The following is a 19,533-nucleotide window of genomic DNA, read 5'->3' on the forward strand; positions in this document are numbered from 1 at the left end:
GATAGATAGATAGATAGATAGATAGATAGATAGATAGATAGATAGATCTGGAGAAGAACAATGCCCTGTTCATTGGTTCTACTTTCCAATTTCCTTAGTCTCTAACAAGATCAAGTAAAATTCATGATTCTAGCTATCTTTGAAAACAAGGGAATTTTTGCAGTTTAACAATAGTCAGTAAGTCAAAAGGAAGAACTTTCTTGTTAGATGGAAAATAATACACCTGATTTCAGACATAGAAACTGTGATGTGCTGGTGGAACTTCCACTTGAAAATCCCTAGTGGGCTGTTGTTTATGAGTAACTGGTGGGCAGAAAGAAGTTAGCACGTATTATTTATTTGGGTTTCATCTGAATGTAGATAATAGGGTTAAATGTGAAAACTGGTTATTCCCCTATACAAGTTCAATATTAAAATAGCAACTTCAAATGACATGGTAGTGTGAAGTGCTTCACATATGTTAGACATCATGCTTTGTGTTTTTCATGCATTATTTCATTTAATTCTCGTAATACCCTCATGAGTAGGAGCTAGTTTTATCACCATTTTTAGCTGAGGTGACCAAAGTTTGCTGAAACAAATCAATTTGCAAAAGCCAACAGAGCTAGTAAGAGTGGGAGCTGGAATTCAAACCCGGGTTTGTCTAACTTGAAAGTCAAAGGCTTTAATTACTATATTAGATCATATACTGTGTGATTTATACAATAAAAATTAAATGCATATTCTTAATCAGGAGGGCTGTCTCTTTATAACACTTTGCATGAGAGGCCCAGAAAGTCATTGAAATGGCTCCAGGGTTTTAGTTACACAGCTCTCTGAAAGTAGCATCCAATATGAAACCCAAAGGGTGATTTCATATTCTCTGCTTATACATTGGCTATTCATAACATATTCTTTACAAAAGCACTACCCTTCTTTTTCAAAATGCCAGGGAAATTGCGTGTGACATAGGCTTTTGAGTAGAGTTCACTTTTGTCAATGTAAGTATTGGGATACGTGTTATATGAGTATTTGTTTCTCATTGAAATAAATATAATGTGCATATTATAACTAAACTGAAATAGTTCCTGGCATGAAAGCACAGAATGATGAATGAAACCTAGTGTGATTTGCCTATAATTGTGCTCCTCTGTGTCTGCCTTACGTCCTTTCTTTTATTTCATTCCACACAAGTCTAACAGAGAACAAGCAGCCATGCTAAATCATACTAAATTATTCAATACATCACTTGGCGGATGTTTGCGAGGTATGTATACTAAAGATGATGGTAATTTTTGTAGGGAAGAGAAAGGCCAGAGAACTTTCACATATTCAGGAAATGTGCTTAGACATGCATTTATTTTCTTTGCTTTGTTTCTTTTAAAGATTCAGAAGCTTTTGTGAGTGTATTACAGCGGAGTTGGCAGACAACCCTTATTTGTTTTCTCCATTAGATACTTAGGGGATAGATACCACACTAAAGGGTATAGCAATAGAGGAGGTAATGTACGTTGGCAGTGGCAGTGGAGGCTCAATACACACACACACACATACACACACACACACACAACCTAGGAATAATTTAGGCAGTAAAAATTAAACACATATTCCTAATCAGGAGAGCTGTCCCCTTACAATACATTACATGAAAAGCCCACAAAGTCACTGAAATAACTCCAGTGTTTTGGTTACACAGCTAGAAGGAAGAGGGGTTCGAAGAGCAGTTCTATGACTCGACAGGCCAGCAGCAACAGTCAAGCAGCCAGTAGGTAGCTGCCCTTGCACTTGACTATGATTTATGGTCAAATCTCCAATTCTTGGCAACTGGGACTGGCAAGAATGAAGATAGAGACTGAAAAAAATTAAAAATAAGTGCAATTTTCAGAACCAGAACAAAAGTGCAGGAATAAGCTATGCAGGTGCAAAATTCCCATTATTTGGCTGGAGTAGTTTAAGTTTCTCCTGTCCTCTGTCAGACCTAATGCAAGAGATTAAGAATGAGACCACTTACTTCTGTATGCGGAGTCAAATAGGTCCAGGCACAAAGCACAGTCTTTTACTCTTGAGTTTGCATTTTGCTGCACCAACAGTAACTACACTGTATGCAATGATATTGAATTGGAATAGCAATGCAATTGATTAATGCCAGACAACCAAGTGATTCTGTGAGAGTTGGTGAATTTATAAATATGTACAAGTGAACAAATGTTTATCGACTCATAATTATCTTTATTAGTTAGGATACCATTAAGAAACAGATGGCATATTCAATTAGAGTAATTGAAAAAAGTATTAAGAAAGGTTATTTTCAAGCATGTAGGCATGTTGAAGGGAAATCAACCACAGATGATGAAGCACCCTGGGGTTAGTAACTGCTGGAAGCTATTACTGTCTTTATGCCTAAAAAAATAGAAACAGAATAGAAACCACCTACACAGTCCATATTAACATACATTTGCTTTTTCAAACAACTCTTCCCTAGGAAGATGAAGTTTTAAATAACTTTATTGCTTGATTTAGAAAATTTCTACAAGTCCATTTATTTCAAAATCATACTGTTTAACTTATCCTTATTTGAGTAAATAGCCTCTTATCAGGATAACAGATGATTCAACCGAGCTTAACAAGCAAATGTTTATTCTTTAACTTACCTGTAAAACCTGTCTTACTGTATCTACCAACCCTAAACTATTATATCACAAGTGTTGCCCATTTTTTTTTTTTTTTTTTTTTTTTTTGGGGGGATGGAGTTTTGCTCTTGTCTCCCAGACTGGAATGCAATGGCATGATCTTGACTCACTGCAACCTCCATCTCCCGGGTTCAAGTGATTTTCCTGCATCAGCCTCCCGAGTAGCAGGGATTACAGGTGTGTGCCACCATGCCCAGTTAATTTTGTATTTTTAGTAGAGATGAGGTTTCACCATGTTGGCCAGGCTAGTGTTGAACTCCTGACCTTAGGTGATCTGCCTGCCTTGGCTTCCCAAAGTGCTGGGATTGCTGGCATGAGCCACCGTGCCTGGCCAAGTTTTGCCCAGTTCTAAGCATACTCCTACATTGAAAACTGTACCTTAAATCAGAACCTCAAAACATATATAATCTTGACTTTTCTCTCCCTCCTGCAAGATACTGCTAAGAATATGTCAACATAATGATCTGTCTTCCTGCGAGAAACAAAAAACAGCCTTGTCTAGTCAACACAAACTCTCACATGTTGTAGACTGCATCCTTAAAACTTTAGATCTGCAAAAACTGATCCAGAAAAGCTGGACTTTCTAGAAATATGCTGAGGTAACATTTTAAAAGCTGATTTTTAGTTTTAAAATAAGTTGAAAATCACAAATAGTAGAAATCACCCTGGAAAATCCCTAAATTGCCCATAAATATTGAGTACAAGATTCTTGGTAGATAGCTCTGTTCACTAATATGCATGTATTGTATGATAATATATTCAACATGCAATTCCATAGAAGGACAATAATCAGCAAGTAAATAATTTGAGGGTTTTTGCAACACTTCACAATTTTGTGGAAATTTTAAATTCTAGTATTATCATTATTTTCTACAATAGATTGTAGCAATTTTCCCAATTTTGGTTAATGTTTCCCTAAAGACTTCCAGGAATTATTTTGTTAAACAACTTTTGATCTTGAAATAAGTTCCAATGTAAAGTTTCATAAAAGTACAAAGAAGAATTGTATATCCTTTACACATATTCACTGATTTAGAATATTGTCCCACATTTGCTTTTTTATTCTCTCATTGTGCGTGCACACACACACACACACATACACACACACAGTTTTTTGCTGAACCATTTGAGAATAGATTGCACACATCATTATTTTTTATCCCTTAATACTTTACTGTATATTTCTCAAGGGTATTTTCTTACAAAACCACAACCTAGTTATCAAATTCAGGAAATTTAATATTGTTATGCTAATTTTACCTAATGTAGAGTCCACATTCCAGCTTCATCAATTATCCCAATAATAGCATTCACAGCAATTTTTCTTCCAGTACAGAATCTGGGCCAGGTTCATGTATTGCAGTTAAGTTATCACATTTCCTAAATCTCACGTAATTCTTTTTTTTTTTTTTCTTCTGAGATGGAGTCTTGCTCTGTCACCCAGGCTGGAGTGCAGTGGGACGATCTCCGCTCACTGCAGGCTCCACCTCCTAGGTTCATGCCATTCTCCTGCCTCAGCCTCCCAAGTAGCTGGGATACAGGCGTGTGCCACCACGTCCGGCTACTTTTTTGTATTTTTAGTAGAGACAGGGTTTCACCATGTTAGCCAGGATGGTCTTGATCTGCTGACCTCGTGATCCACCAGCCTTGGCCTCTCAAAGTGCTGGGATTACAGGCATGAGCCACTGTGACTGGCCACTTAATTCAATCTTAAGGCTAATTTTCTTAGCCTTTTTTCCCCCTCTTTCCTAACCTTGATATTTTGGATAATTACAAGCTAGTTGTTTTATAGACTGTCTTCAGTTTGGTTCACCTGACGTTTCCTTATCATATGACTCGGTTTAGTACTTACTGACTGGGCTGCTAAATACGTGATGTTATGTCCTTCTTATGCTGTCACATTTGTAGGTGCATCATGTGTGTTTACATTTTATTTATGATGTTAACATTCATAATTTGGTTAAGGTGTTGTGTGGTTTCTCTGTTGTACTGTAAAGTGTAATTTCTGTAAATTATAATTTGTAGGGATGTATTTCAAGATTATGTTAATAACCAGTTTCTCATCAACTCTGGTCCCATTAATTCCGTAATTCCTTCACCGGGGGAGTCACAACCCTCTTCATCATGTATACAATTTTTTCATGTTTGATAATCCCTTGGGAGTGGGTTTCGGAAATCACTGAGACCTTTAGATTTATTCTACATTTTGGCCAAGTTGATTGAATCCATGTAAATTAAATGTGGGTCTGCTAAAAGCTCTATTATGATAATAATAAAAGAAGAGTCCTACGGATACAGGCTATAATCATTCACATTTGATATGGACGAAACGACTGACTAATAAATCAGATATTCAGTGTACAGTTTACAGAAAAACGATCGTGATAAATATAATTTCAACAAAAAATATTTTAACTATGCTGAATGGAAAATTCAATAATAAATTTAAATGGCCTAATTATATTTGCTCTGTAAAATGCAGGCTTGACAAAGAAAATTTTCAGTGGTGTTATAATTCTGAATAAAATGTTTGCATTCATAAATACAGAACTCGGATATGCATGACATGAAGAGTACCGTCACAATGGCAGACGGAGGTAGTATAACTGGGCATTTTTGCATATGGATGCTGGAGCCTGAACTCCAGGGTTGTAACTTCACTTCCACCACTTACTAGATTTGACCATGGACAAGTTACTTAATCCTTGCCTTGATGCTCTATCTGCAAAATGGGACAATAATAATATGTAACCATATATAACTTTTATGACGATTTGAAGATTTAACACATGTAAAATGCTTGGAATAGTCCTGGCATGTTAATCTCAGTAAGAGTTACCATCATCATTTTCACCACTTTCATAATAGTCACCTTCATTCTGTATTTTTCTGGGGTGGGGAAAAGAAATACTTCAAAGCTGGGAACCTCTTGTAGCCTGAAGTAATTGAGAAAATAATCCGGGATATTGCTGATCATTCTTTGACAGTAATGATAATGTTGTGGCAACTTGTAAACTGAGTAAAATAGCCCTATGGACTTTCCCTAGCACAGGTCACGAAAGGACATGTCTTTAAAATGTTTAGATCACACCTCTCAGTTGAGGTTTCATCACTGGAAACAATTTTTAACACCATTGACAGAATTATAACTGTCATGCTCCCAGTTTTAATGCCTGTGGCATGCTATGAGTTTTAACTAAATTATCTTATTTAATCTCAGTACCAAATTTATAAGGAAGATATTATTATCAATCTTATCTTACTAAGCAAGAACAGGTTTTGAAAAGCTGGAAAAGTTGCTGAAGTTCATGGATCTAAGCAGAAGAACCAGACATTGAACTACAATATCAAGCTACTGATCCATTACACCATACTCTTTCTGGAAATATACACCCTTGTCTGTGGGACTGTTGTCACTTCACTTTGCATCAACTTTGCTGCTAATAGATATGCAGGCCTTCAGATTTGGTATTGCAATGAATAGTATTCCATTGTCAACTGTATTAATCAAAGTCCTGGGAGGAAAGGAGATGTACATATGAGAATAATTTAAGAAAACATAATTAAGGGACTCCGTACTAAGGTAAGGGAGGAGTTAAGGAATTCGAAAAGAACTGGCAAAGCCTTCTGAAACTAACAATGACAGGAAGTCAGGCAGCCGCTGGCATTTGGAGACAGCTGCAGCCATGTGACAGAGGCCATCTGATATACCCACTCCAGAGGAACACAACTCCTGCTAAACTGCCACCCTGTTGGAAGAGAGTAGGGCCTAATAATCACCTCGATCTCTCTTTCCTTCAGTTTTCTGACTTCATTTCAGTGCCTCCCACTGGCCAAACCCAGCTGGAAGCCAGAAGGCAAGGGAGCTCAGGTGACACCGTTGGTAGAAGCCGTTCTCCCTGGGCACAGATAAAGGCTGAGATGGGCAGAAATTACCAGGTTGGTTTTGCAGCAGGGTTGGGGGAGAAGGCAGGAGGAGAATGGAGACTTACTGTAGCACTAAGCATACCTGAGACATTATTCTAAATTACCATCACTTAGTAAAATATTGGTGGAGAAAATTGAAGAATTCAAAAATTAAAGATACAAATGCATTTAATAACAACATACTCTTCAAAGTGTGAGAGGAAAAAGTGGCTTTTTTTAATTAAGAAAGAACATCCTCCAGATAATGTCATTGCATAGGTATGTGGAATGTAAAATGTTCGAATGTGATCAGCAGTCTTCTTCAAGTTGCTTATATGTTAAACTGATCCTTGAATGGGTTGCTATAATTACATTTTAAAGAGTCTGGCAAATCTTGCTAGTTTTTTGCTTTGCATTTAAATTGGCTCAGCATCTTGGTGCCAGTGGAATTTACCAGGCTGGTGAGAGCTCAGCTCAGGTTTCTCAATGTTTCACAGCCCCACAGGCCCCTTACAATGTTTCTTTGTACTAGGTTATTACTGTAGGTCATCTGCTGGGGAATCACATTGTCACACATTCTCCTCGTGCATCCTGTTGTCTTGTCTTCTCCGTAAGCAGCCCTGTGCTGTGAGCCAGCTCGGCAAGATTTAGTCTATGTGAAGGAAATTGAAAACATTTTGTTCTTACTCATTTAGAAAATAATTCATATGCCTTCATTTTGGTGATGTTCATGGTCCTTCATTGACTCTCAAATTCCCAGACTCCTGAAGCCCATTTCTGAGTTGAGGTTTTGTCTGCTTTTGCCAATCACTAGGTAGTGAAACAACTATAGCCTTGGTTATGCCCTTAACAGCTCATGAGGCTGAGCTTAACCTGGAGAAGGCCTCCCTGGTAAAAGGGAGCTGAAGCTGAAATCCATTAATTATTTGCAAAGCTCTGTTTTTGTTTTTGTTTCTGTTTTCTGTCATCTCAAGCAGAGTGGTATCATTTAGGTACTACGTAAAATTTTTCCAGCAATTCATTCAACTTACGTCATGTGTCCAACTGGGGAGGAATTCCTGGAGCTGTTCTAGAACAATGAGAATTTGCGAGTTGAAAAATTGAAATGAAATTTTAAAAATGCTACTAAGCTGAGTTGAGAGAGAAAAAAGGGAGGCTTGGAGTTTTCTTTCTATTATGATATATTTTTTCAAAATTCCCCCATTTTCAATTCCTCTTATTTTAATGTTTCCAGTTATTGAAGCACTTTGTTTAGGGCAAAGAAATATAAATCAATAGAGAATTACTTAACTAGAAAATGCAAATCAATACCAACTTCCTTATGCAGGAACTTTTTGGTCTGAAATATTTAGCAATATGCTATTTGTTTTATAAAAATGTGGCTGTAATAAGTGATAGCATGTAGTGATGCTATTTACATATCAAAGCACTGTAAAATAATCTTCAGTTTATCTCAGGGCATGACCAACTACCACTTTTTTGTGCATTCTGTATCTATTATAAAGAGACAATAAGAAAATAAATAGAATCGGAATAGCAAAAGGACAGTTTTGAATTATCATTAATATATAATGCACACCTAATCCATATGTCCTATATTTTTTGTTAATAAATATCTAATGAAAATTGATATATAAGCGTAGTGATCACTTAGAAGAACTTTAAAGTATTTTTGAATGAAAAAACTAAATTATTTTGTGTTTGATCTTGTCTTTGTTTTGGTATTTTGATAATTTTCTATGATTAAGAAAACACAAGAATGCTGAGCCAGGAAAATTAAATTGTTTAATATCTGCTTTCGCTTTCAGAGAAAGAGCTTTGTACTGTGCTAAGATTATGATCCTGAACCTACTGCTTATTAGCTGTTCAATTTTGTGTAAATCACTTATGTAGTAGTTGTTTTGTCTTTCCAGATTCTTCTTAGCTGGGTCCTTTACTGCATTGACCAGGTGCCAAAGGTGGCTCCATATTTTTATTAGACTCTACTCCTTTAGCAATAGTTGACTTGGACCTAAGCTAGACAAATTAAGGTCCTTCGCTAGGATTTGGCTTGGCCCAGTGAGAGCTTTCCTGCGTTGGCTGAAGCTTTATGGTGCATAACTTATGAATGGTCAGAGGCCATGGTTCTCAGAGTCTGAAGAATGCTGGTCTGCAGTGAAAGGGAATGAAGCCAACATGCAGAGAGAAACAGTTGCAGGCACAGTCCTGGGGAGGTCCATGTTTCTGGTTCCAGTTGTTCCTGGTGCCCCCTCTCTGCCTCCCTGTATTTCCTGTGACTGGGTCATTCAACATTTACTTGGCTTTTACTTATTCAAATTGGGTTTTATCTCACTCAGTTTGGGTTAGAATGTTAAACTCTCCCTTTCACAAGCTGCACCCAAAGTCTTGTATGTGATTTTTGTTTGTTTGTTTGCAGTTTGTGTAATACCATTGAATCATTTATTTAAAAGGTCTTACAATTTTAACCCAATTATTTCAAGTTTATGTGGTCTTTGTCCTTTATTAATTAATAATTACTATTACCATATATACAGAGAACACTAGTTTTTTTGGGCTTTTTAAAATTGTTTTTAATCAATTTTACTTAAAACATTTTAAGGAACAGAATTTTATGTTACTGTTTTAAAGAAGGTTCTCAAAATTATGTAAATCTACTGCTCCTATGAAACCTGGAACCACTTTTGACCCTAATGAATACAACTTAACTTCTCCAATTTTCAATTCACTTGTTTGTAAAAGATAGGAAATTAATCTTGAATGTCACAAAAATTCTGTGACTCTACTAATGTATAAAGTATAACTTCCCTCCACGCCTCATTCATTTTTACAACCCATTGGGAAATGACTCTTTCTGTTCAAAGTTACACAGAGGCCATAACAAGGTGCCATTAATTAGTAACAGAAAGAATTTTAGGAGGAAGTGCCCAGAAGAACTGGAAACTTGAGGGGATTTTAGGTAAATTCTACCTGCCATTACCCCTCTGGAACAGATAAAGGGTCTCAATATTGAGGGACAATTGCTGAAATGAAAATTCTAGGTATTATACGTTGGGGACTTTTTTTTTTCTCATTACAGTATCATACTTCCTTTCTGGTGCTTAGATGATTCTCTGAAGTTTTGTAGTCTAGCGTTTGATTCTTTTGCATCTTTAAATTTTTTAATTTATGTAACATATTAAAAATGTAACACTTTTTCAGACATGTTAAATATACTGAAAATAGTTTACTATCAGAAAGTGCTGATTACCAAGAGATGAAAGTGTTCTCTATTGTTCTGTTACTGCTGTTCAGCTGTCAGACACTAGCTCCTTATCATACAGTCCTGCTTGCCTCTTCTCTTCTCAGTTTTCTAGATGTACAGTGCATCTCAACTTTTTCTGGTTCTAAAGGTTATTACCGTTTTTCCATTGATAGTATTATGGCTTCATTCACTTTTAAGGAAGAACTTAAGAGTCACAAGGTGGTAGCTAGCCAAAGACTTGCTTTAACTTTAAAGAATTAACAATATAGTTGGTATGTGGAATTTTTAAAATGTAGCTTTAATTGGATTTTCTGCATATTCTCATTACCCTTGTCCAGTATCAAAATGACAAGACCAGCACTGTATTCAGAAGTTTACTCAGCCCAATTTTACATATATGTGAAATTAGCCAAGACTAAGATTAACTGATAGAACTGGTCACCTAGAATTCAGAGTTATTGAAGGAAAACATCTGCCTAACCCTAGACATTTAGAGGAGCTGGAGTGGGACAAATGGAGAATAGTTGGGATTAAGAAACCAACCAGATCCACAAAGATAGCGTAGGTAATAATGGAGGCCCAATCAGTAGCATATATGGTGGAGGGAAGATGAGTTGTGACCCCAAGATCTGGCAGTGAGGGTCAGATAGAGAACACAATAGATAGGAGAGCAAAGTATCCATTTGCTGTAGTATACAATAGATGGCAGGCAAGAAAGAAGGGCCTTGACTTCCAGAAAGGGAGCAGGTAGAGAGGGGTGGGTTCCTGGTGGTCTGGGCTAGCTCAGAGTCCCAGAACTAGAAGACTAGGGTTGAAAAAACAAGAGCCCCTCCAGGGTCAACTTTGACCCTCCTTCCAATTCATTCTTCACACACAGACGTCAAACTTGCCCATGTAATTACACTCCTCCTCTGTTTAAACATTCTAATGACCTCCATTGTCCTCAGGATAAAAGTCCAAATTCTTCAGCATGACCCAAACAGTCATTCATGGTCTAGTTTATGCCTTCTCCATCAGCCTCATTGCCCAGTTTCCCCTCTCATTCTCTATATTCCAATACCTTGAGTAATTATAATTCCAAAAGAGTAACGCTACTTTATGCCACTATCTTTTTGCACATGCTATTACCTCTGACTATAAAACTTTCACCTTGAAAAATCTTCCTTGTCCTTCAAATCTTAACTCAACCAGTACTTCCTTTATGAAGCCTACCTTGCTCATTCTCCCAGTGGAGTTGGTCCCTAGTGTCCTTGCACATTCTCAAATTATATAGTATTGTATCTTTTAACCTTTGTATTTTGCATGGTTATCTGTTATACTAGAAATATCATCTTATTGTGGATAGATTCCATGCATTATTCATTAACCCTAATATTTAAGGTTATGTCTGGCCCATACTGAACCCTCAGTGCTTATAGAATAAATAATGAGACAGGTTTTCAATTAAGAAATCTTGAGTATAAAGTGGAGGTTTGAGATAAAGTAAAGTAAGACCTGGTTATAGAAAACAAAAGAGAAAGTCACAGTGTATCTAACATCAACAATGACCTATACTGAGCCTTTGAGTAGAGGCCTCCATAACTTTCTTCAAGCTAGAAAGAGAATTTTTTCCATTACAGTGGCAGAGTCAAGCCTATTTATTTATCTGGAATGAAGTAACAGCAAAGCCATAGGTGAGAAGGATGTGAAAACAGAAAGCTGTAAGCCTGATTAGCCAAACTTCAGAAATACAAGTTTCCCTTGCCTTGAAGAAGCACCAGGTAGCAGGAAGAACCTGGGCTTTGGGGTTGTAAAAAACTCGATTCACAGCCATTTATTAAGTATAAGATGTTAACTTTCATTCTCTGAGTGTCAGTTTTTCTTAATTTTGAGATAGTGATATTAATTCTAACCACAGAGGGTTTGTGAGAATTAGCTGAAGTTATATAGTGCAAATATGATGGAATGGGCTCTAGAATGACTGTTTTCTTTTTACATGCCAAACCCCAATTACTTACTGGCTCTTTTCTGATTTCTCAGAATTGTTTTGAGAAGAAAAAATCAGGCCACAGATAAAAATTTGCATCAAAATGATACAGCAAACAACATTTTAAAGGTTGAACATAAGTACTAAGAATGATATTGTCACCTAGATAATGTCAACCAGGGAATACATTTGAAATGTTAGCCATAACTATACAATGGTCACTCAACTATTCTGTATTATTTAAAATTCAGTAACTAATAACTTCAAAAATAGGATAAAGCTATATGGAGGCAATGAACCTCAAGAAAATAGTTTGTTAGTAAATTGTTTCATCCTCAGTATATACCTGGAGTTCTTAAATATGGCAGATTTAACCTTTGTTGAACATTTCAGAGAATATTGTAGCAACAGTAGCTTAGTCAAAGGCAATGTCTTTCTCCTCTGAAATGAAAGATGCTTTCTTTAATTGTCATCCCATTTTTTCCTCCACTCTAATAATCTAAACTCTGTATTTCATTCAGGGTTTAATCAGAGAAACACAACCTCTATGAAATATACATTAATATATTATGGATGTGCCTGACCTTACACAATAGTGGAGCATAATTAAACCATTTTCTGCTGGGCTTGGTGGTGGAGACAGAAATCCACAGGCAGGAGGCTGAGAAGCAGGATGCGTATGAAGTGACAAAAGCCAAAACAAATGGGAACCTGCGAAGTTGGAGCCTGTGAGGACAGGTTAAATCAGGGAAGTCTCTCACTGTCTTTACGTGTTGATGATGAGGGTATTCTGCAAAAGAACCTAGTGCTCTTCATCATAGAGCTCAGTCTGCACCTAGCACAGGAGCCAGCAGTGAATGAGGACTGTCAGGAGCTATAGGAACTGTAGAAGGGATGCCACTGCAAGGTAGTGAGCCCCCAATAACCAACAATGTATGTACAATGCAGGGGGCCTCATTGCTTGCTTTGACCTTCAGAGTGCAAAAAGAACATGACTGATACTTTCTATTAACAAGAACTATACAGGGAAGAAATTTTATGAAACATAGTTCCAATTGAGTTAAACTGATATACCATCTATTCACCGTATTCTAAATGATTGTATAAAATTCCTACTCTGTACTTTTAATTTCTTAACCTAACTTATTCTTACCTACGTCCTTAAGATAAAATCTCCCAGATACCCTAACCCTCTTACCAAAATTGAGCTCTATTTGCTATTCAATAGATAAATGAATGCAATTCAATGCATCAATTACCCAGGGCAATGTTTAACTTTATCTGTTTCATAATGGATTTCCAGAACTAGTAATCACACTCAACTCACACTGTCCAGGAGTAACCTGTTTAAAATGAATTTTGGTGTAATGGCTTTCCCATGTTACTTTGAAATGCAGTCTTGCTATTTTCTCATTTTTCTTGCAGCTAAGTCTTTCATTTTGTTAATGTAGACAGATCTGTATTATACTGAAAACCTGAAATGGACTAGTGAGGTATTCTGGACAGTGGAAAATGAATTTCTTGTTTAAAATGAAAGAAACTTTCCCTGGTTCAGCTTTGAAGAAGAATATAGAAAGTCATGTCATTAGCAATAATTTATTAATTTGTATATTTTATGCAGATTTAATAAGTCTTTGCATTAAACATTGGATTTCACATGCAGATTAAAAGTGCTTTGTCAGATTTCCAAGTAAATGTGGAAAGCTTAAACTTGACCAACACATCAAGAATAAAGGAAGGGGTAATACTGCTATTCCCCCTTCTTCTATTCTGGAGCCAAACACATAGGAACTGGTGCACTAAAGCAGCCATGGTCATGATAAGCTGATGAGATGGGGGACTGAGGAGAAAGTAGACCCCAAGCCTGAAAAAAAACATGATGTGACATATCTAGGCCAGGTGAGTACTTATAAACCTCCCAAAAGTACTGCTTTTCCTACAGAAGTTTAGAACTTTCTGCAAAACAGTGTGTCAAAACTGTTGGGAAGCTGTTGGCAGGAAGATAGGACAACTTTCTGTAATCTTGGCAGAAGCTCCTTTAGCGGGGAGAAGAAAAGCCTAGAAGGTGCTGCATTTGAGAGATTCTGGCTCTTGACAATGGAATGTATTCAGGATGGCTATAATCAAAAAGTCAGAAAACAGCAGATGCTGGTGAAGCTGCAGAAAAAAGGGAACACTCAAACACTGTTGATGGGAATGTATATTAGTTCAGCCACTGCAGAAAACAGTTTAACAATTTCTCAAGGAACTTAAAACAGAACTACCATTAGGCCCAACAATCCCATTATTGGTTATATATCCAAAATAAAATAAATTTTTCTACCAAAAAGACACATGCACTTGTACATTCATCACATAAATATTCACAGTAGCAAAGACATTAATTCAACCTAGGTACCCATCAACAGTGAATTGGGTAAAGAAAATGTGGTACATATACACCATGGAATACTATGCAGCCATATAAAAGAGCAAAATCATGTCCCTTGCAGCAAGATGAATGTAACTGGAGGCTGTTATCCTAAATGAATTAACACAGAAACAGAAGGCCAAACACCACATGCTCTCACTTTTAAATGGGAGCTAAACTATTGAGTGCTATGCTCACTACCTGGGTGACAGGATCAATTATACCCTAAATCTTAGCACATACCCATGTGCCAAACCTGAACATGCACCCACTTAATCTAAAATAACAGTTTTAATTAAAAGAAAATAAGGGGAGAGGTAAGAAAGTATCTGTGACTAGCAGTGTTCCCCAAAAACCTCAGACTCATCTACAATACTCGCAAACCACTTCACCATAATCAAAGTAAAGCCTGGGAACATGACCTAGACCCACCTTGTACAGGTAATTTTCAGGCTAAACCCTTGTACCTTCAATTTCCCCTTGGTAGTCATTTTATCCAGATCTCAACCTTGCAAAGACTATTTAAGTGGCATGACAGGAAACAGGAGAGAGAGATGATATGGTATGAGATGTCAGCAATTTCATTATAATAATGTTAATATATTTAACTTATTTCCACATCATATTTTAGATAGTATAAATGAAAACAAGAATTTAACCTGAGGTTGCTCATCCTGCAACTATTTATTGAGCACCTTTGAAGCACTAAACACCAAGGAGAGACAGGGAAGAAAAATTCCTTGGTCTCATAGAGCTTCCATTCCAGCAACTGTCATCTGTCAATCTTTCCTCCCATTCTTCAAGACAGTGAGTTTTAGCTTACAACTCTCTTTAAGTCACCCATCTTTATCTCACACCTTTCACTCTTAGTAGACGACTTTGTACCCCATTTCACAAAGAAACCAGGCAGGAGCTTACTTTTCTCCCCAGCTCCATTGAGAATAGAACCCAGCCTCGCTTCATTTCTTCCTGACTCAGAGGATCAGGCAGTAATTTTGAAATTTCCCCAGAGTTTGGAAGGCCATGGAGCTATAAACATACTAAGTTGGCTTTGGGCATTTGGCTGCAAAATTGAGAGTACCGATTATTTTGCTTAATCCAATATTTCTTTTCTTCATTTGCTGACATACTCCAAAGATTTTGCATGCCTTCAAAGCAGCCACTGAATTTTATTAACTCATTTTGTTAACTTGAAAGAGGACTGCATCCACTCTTAATCAGGATAAAGAATTGCTTTTTAAAACAAACCTTTTATTAGTTGCTAGTTAGCAGATAATATAGCAGAAGGTTGGTGAGATTATAAAAATGGTTTAATTAAAAAGAAAGTGTCCAAAAGAAACCTTCTCTTTTAGTTCCTAAGTCAGAGATATTGAGAACTCAGCAAAAAATAGATCTTCATAAATATAGTTGACCCTTGAACAATGTAGGTTTGAATTGTAGGGTTCACTTATGTGCACATTTTTTTTTCAATAAAAATTAACTCTAAGTGTGCCTGCTTCTGTTGCCTCCTCTCCACCTCTTCTTCCTCCTCTGCCACCTCTGAGACAGAAAGAATGATCCTTCCTCTTGCTCCTCTTTCTCAGCCTACTCAACTTATGAAGATGACGAGGATGAAAACCTTTATGATAATCAACCTACACTTAATGCATAGTAAATATATTTTCTTTTCCTTATGATTTTCTTAATATTTTCTTTTCTGCAGCATATATATTGTAACAATACACTATATAATACATATAACACACAAAATATATGTTAATCAACTTTATGTTACTGATAAGGCTTTCAGTCAACAGTGGGCTATTAATAGTTAGGTTTGGAGGGCATCAAAAGTTATACACAGATTTTTGTGCATGGGGTTTTGATGCCTCTAAGTCCCACAGTGTTCAAAGGTCAACTGTACTGGTTAAATTGTTACAGAGTTATAGAGTCAAAAGATGGTGGACTTTGGAGCACAGAGCCCTTGGTTTAAATACCAGCTGTACAATTTAGTAGCCATGTGACTTTATAAAATCATTTGATATCTGTAAAACCAAGTTTTAGCAGTTGTAAAATAAAGATAAAAATGTACCCCCTTAAGACTGTTGTAAAGATTGTTGCAATGGACTGATTGTGCTCCCTTTGTATTAATATGTTGAAACCCTAATCCCAATGTTACGATATGTGGAGATGGGGCCTTTGGAAGGTAATTAGGTTGTGAGGGTGGAGGTCTCATGAGTTGGATTAGTGCTCTTATATGAAGAGACACAAGTGATATGATCCCTCTCTCAGCCATGTGAAGATACAGCAAGAAAGAAGAGGTCTCTTACCAAGCATGGGATCTGCCAGCATCTTGATCTTGGACTTCCTGGCCTCCAGCATCATGAGAAATAAATGTTTGTTGTTTAAGCAACCCAGTCTATCATATTTTGTTATAGCAGCCCAAACAGACTAAGACAGGAAGATGAAAAAATGACTCCACGTTCCCACCAGTTTATTTGGGTTAAATGGCAACTGATTTGAGATTAAACACCAGTTTTCTTTAGAATTCCTGTTCCCCTATTACACCCTCACCCCTAATCTTCATATAAGGAGTTTTGTTCATAACTCTGCAATCAAAATATAATTGGTGGCTGGAAGTTCACAGAGGAGTGCTGACAAATACAAATGTTCCCAAATACTTAATCCTCTTAGAGACAGTATTTGAGTTACTTTGTTTTTGTATTCAGGGATGGATCTTGCCTATTCGACACAAGTTAGAGTAATAGAAACCTAATGAGTCTTTCTCATCAGAGGGCTCTCTCTACCCCCCAAACAAAATGTATCTGTGAAGAGTTAATTATTTTTATGCTTTCTTAGCCAAACTTTAGGATGATCAGTAAGTAACAGAAATTCTAATTAGAATACTGAAAATATTGTTCCATTTTTAAATCATGGAAATCCTGCAACTTTTCTAGTAAGACATAGGCATCAGCAGAAACACTGATGGAGAAACGTGTGCCTTCAGATTAATTTAGATATATTCACATGCTTTTGATTAATGTAGGAGTTCTTGTCTTTCTAGATGAACTCGTTAATTCCTTTGGTGGAATCAGATCTATCTTGCTTAGTGAAGAGAAATAGGATCATTCGCAAAGGATACAATAGAGACCTGAGCTCCACATTTGTTTTAATCTCCGGTGGTATACTGTGCTGCAACTGAGAAAATGCCCCATCTTTATTTCCTGAAGTTGGCTTGACATTTACAAACCTAATGCTGATTTAATATGGGAGTAGGAAGAAAGTGAGGAATGGAAAATATACTCAGGGGAAGTTGAAAAAGAAAAAGAAAGAAAATTGAGTCCTGATATATGACCATTAGCTACTGTTAATGAATCTGTTCAATTGATGAGATACTATTTTTTAATTATCTCCATTATTGTAGGCATAGAAGATAGGGGAAGGGATTCTTCACCCCTCTTTAATTCAGACCTTACTACTTCAACCAACAATTCATATCCTTTTGGTTTTGGAGAAAGCTTGGAATTAAATTATAATGGCAACGATAATCTTTAGATCCATCTTTCTTTTCCTACCATTTATTTATTTAGTACAAAGTGAAGATAAGGAATGAGGTAAATGTACACATATATTAATTCAAATTTATAAAAATTTTTGAGAGTTTACTATCTATCAGGTGCTGAATTAGGTACTGGATATGAAGAGAAAAATAAATCATCATTTCTGTTATGAATTTCAAAGTTTAATAGGAGAAACTGAATATTTGTTCACACAAATCAATGCATTTACAGCTGTGTCTTAGGTCAGATTTCCTAAAAGCACAGTGGGAGTTGGGGTTTCTTAGCAAGTGCTTCACTGATGAAGTGTTTTCAGGATAAACTTCTAAGGAAGCAGATTAGGATAGAGGAAGAAGCTAAGCAGAGATGTGGGTTTCACTGAGTCTAACTTCAGCCTAATCTCCAGAGAACCTGGACCAACACCGGAGAACCTCTGTGAACAACACCAAGGCTTATCTCACTTGAGTCAAGAGGCTGGGCCTTTATGCCCTTGAATCATTTAGTCATTTGGTGAGGGATCCCCTGTTAGGCATTCCTGAGCTCCTCTTGGCCAAAGACAACTCTCTGGAGAAAGATAATTATGGGCCATTAGCAGCCAACCTCACAACAACTTCGAGATAAGTGCATTGGCTCCATAAAGGGGGCAAGGCTAAGGCAACATCTACTACTGGATACAAAAATGAATATAACAAGACTTTATATTCAAGTAACCCAGAGGTTCATTATACAGATTGGTATTAAACAAACAACTATAATGCACTGTGCCAAGTATAATGATAAGAGGATGAATAGGTCATATAGAGGAGAGAGTAATTCCCCAATTATACATTTTTTAGCACTTTATCTCATTGCACAAAATACTGGAGTTCTTGAAAGTAACTTTGGCGGTAAGGAGTATGCTCATGGAAGTCTTTTTGGAGAAGATGCTAACTGGAGTTGATTTACAATAGGCTCTATGAATGTGATACTGGTGAATGGGGGATGATTGAGTGGCCCTGAATTAAATCCCAGTGGGATTCTTTTTCAACTCATTGCTGCATGTAAGCATATTCTACACTATAAAATAAGTAAGTGAGGCTTTTTAAAAGGCTGTAAAAAAGGAATAAAATCAGGTTTTAAGGAAGAAGGCAACTTGTAATCCAATGATAAAAGCATTTCTATGATAACATTCATGGTGATAATATTTACTTTTGGAACTTGGAAGGCAGCTATCAACACGAGTCAAGTACAATTAATGAGTCAAGATTTCTTGAGAGCTACAGATATACTTTTTGTTTAATAATAGGCTTGGTCTGTCTGTCAAGTTTAATGATTGAGATGTGTTTTCATAAAACATGTATCCAAAAGTATTTCACAATATCCAGTGATATTTCCATTTAATATGACATTGTTTAATTTGATGCATCTTGGAAGTAATGTGGCAGTAGGCTTATAGACCTTCCAGGGAAAACAGGTCTAACTTAGAACTTGGAACATCTCTAATTGGTTCCACATTTTCCTTTCTTGTCATGTGCTGCTCCAGAGTTTATTTACTTAGGTTAAAAATAAATTAAAGTCATGTTTCAGGGTACTTATGTGATACACTGCCCACTCAAATATTTATGTTTTAAGAATGCAATAGAATTAAACAATGTTTCTTTGCATGTGTAGCTCAGTATCAGTTTATCAGTTTCTAAGGCGTCTATTAACTTGGGATCTTGAATATAGCACTTGGCTTAGAGGTTGAGAAACTCACTGGTCATTTATTTAATTATTTTCGTTATTTATTACTTGAGATTTTCATATTTCATATCCTTTTTAATGGC

Source organism: Piliocolobus tephrosceles, chromosome 7, assembly GCF_002776525.5.
Source record: "Piliocolobus tephrosceles isolate RC106 chromosome 7, ASM277652v3, whole genome shotgun sequence".
NCBI classification, from domain to species: Eukaryota; Metazoa; Chordata; class Mammalia; order Primates; family Cercopithecidae; genus Piliocolobus; species Piliocolobus tephrosceles.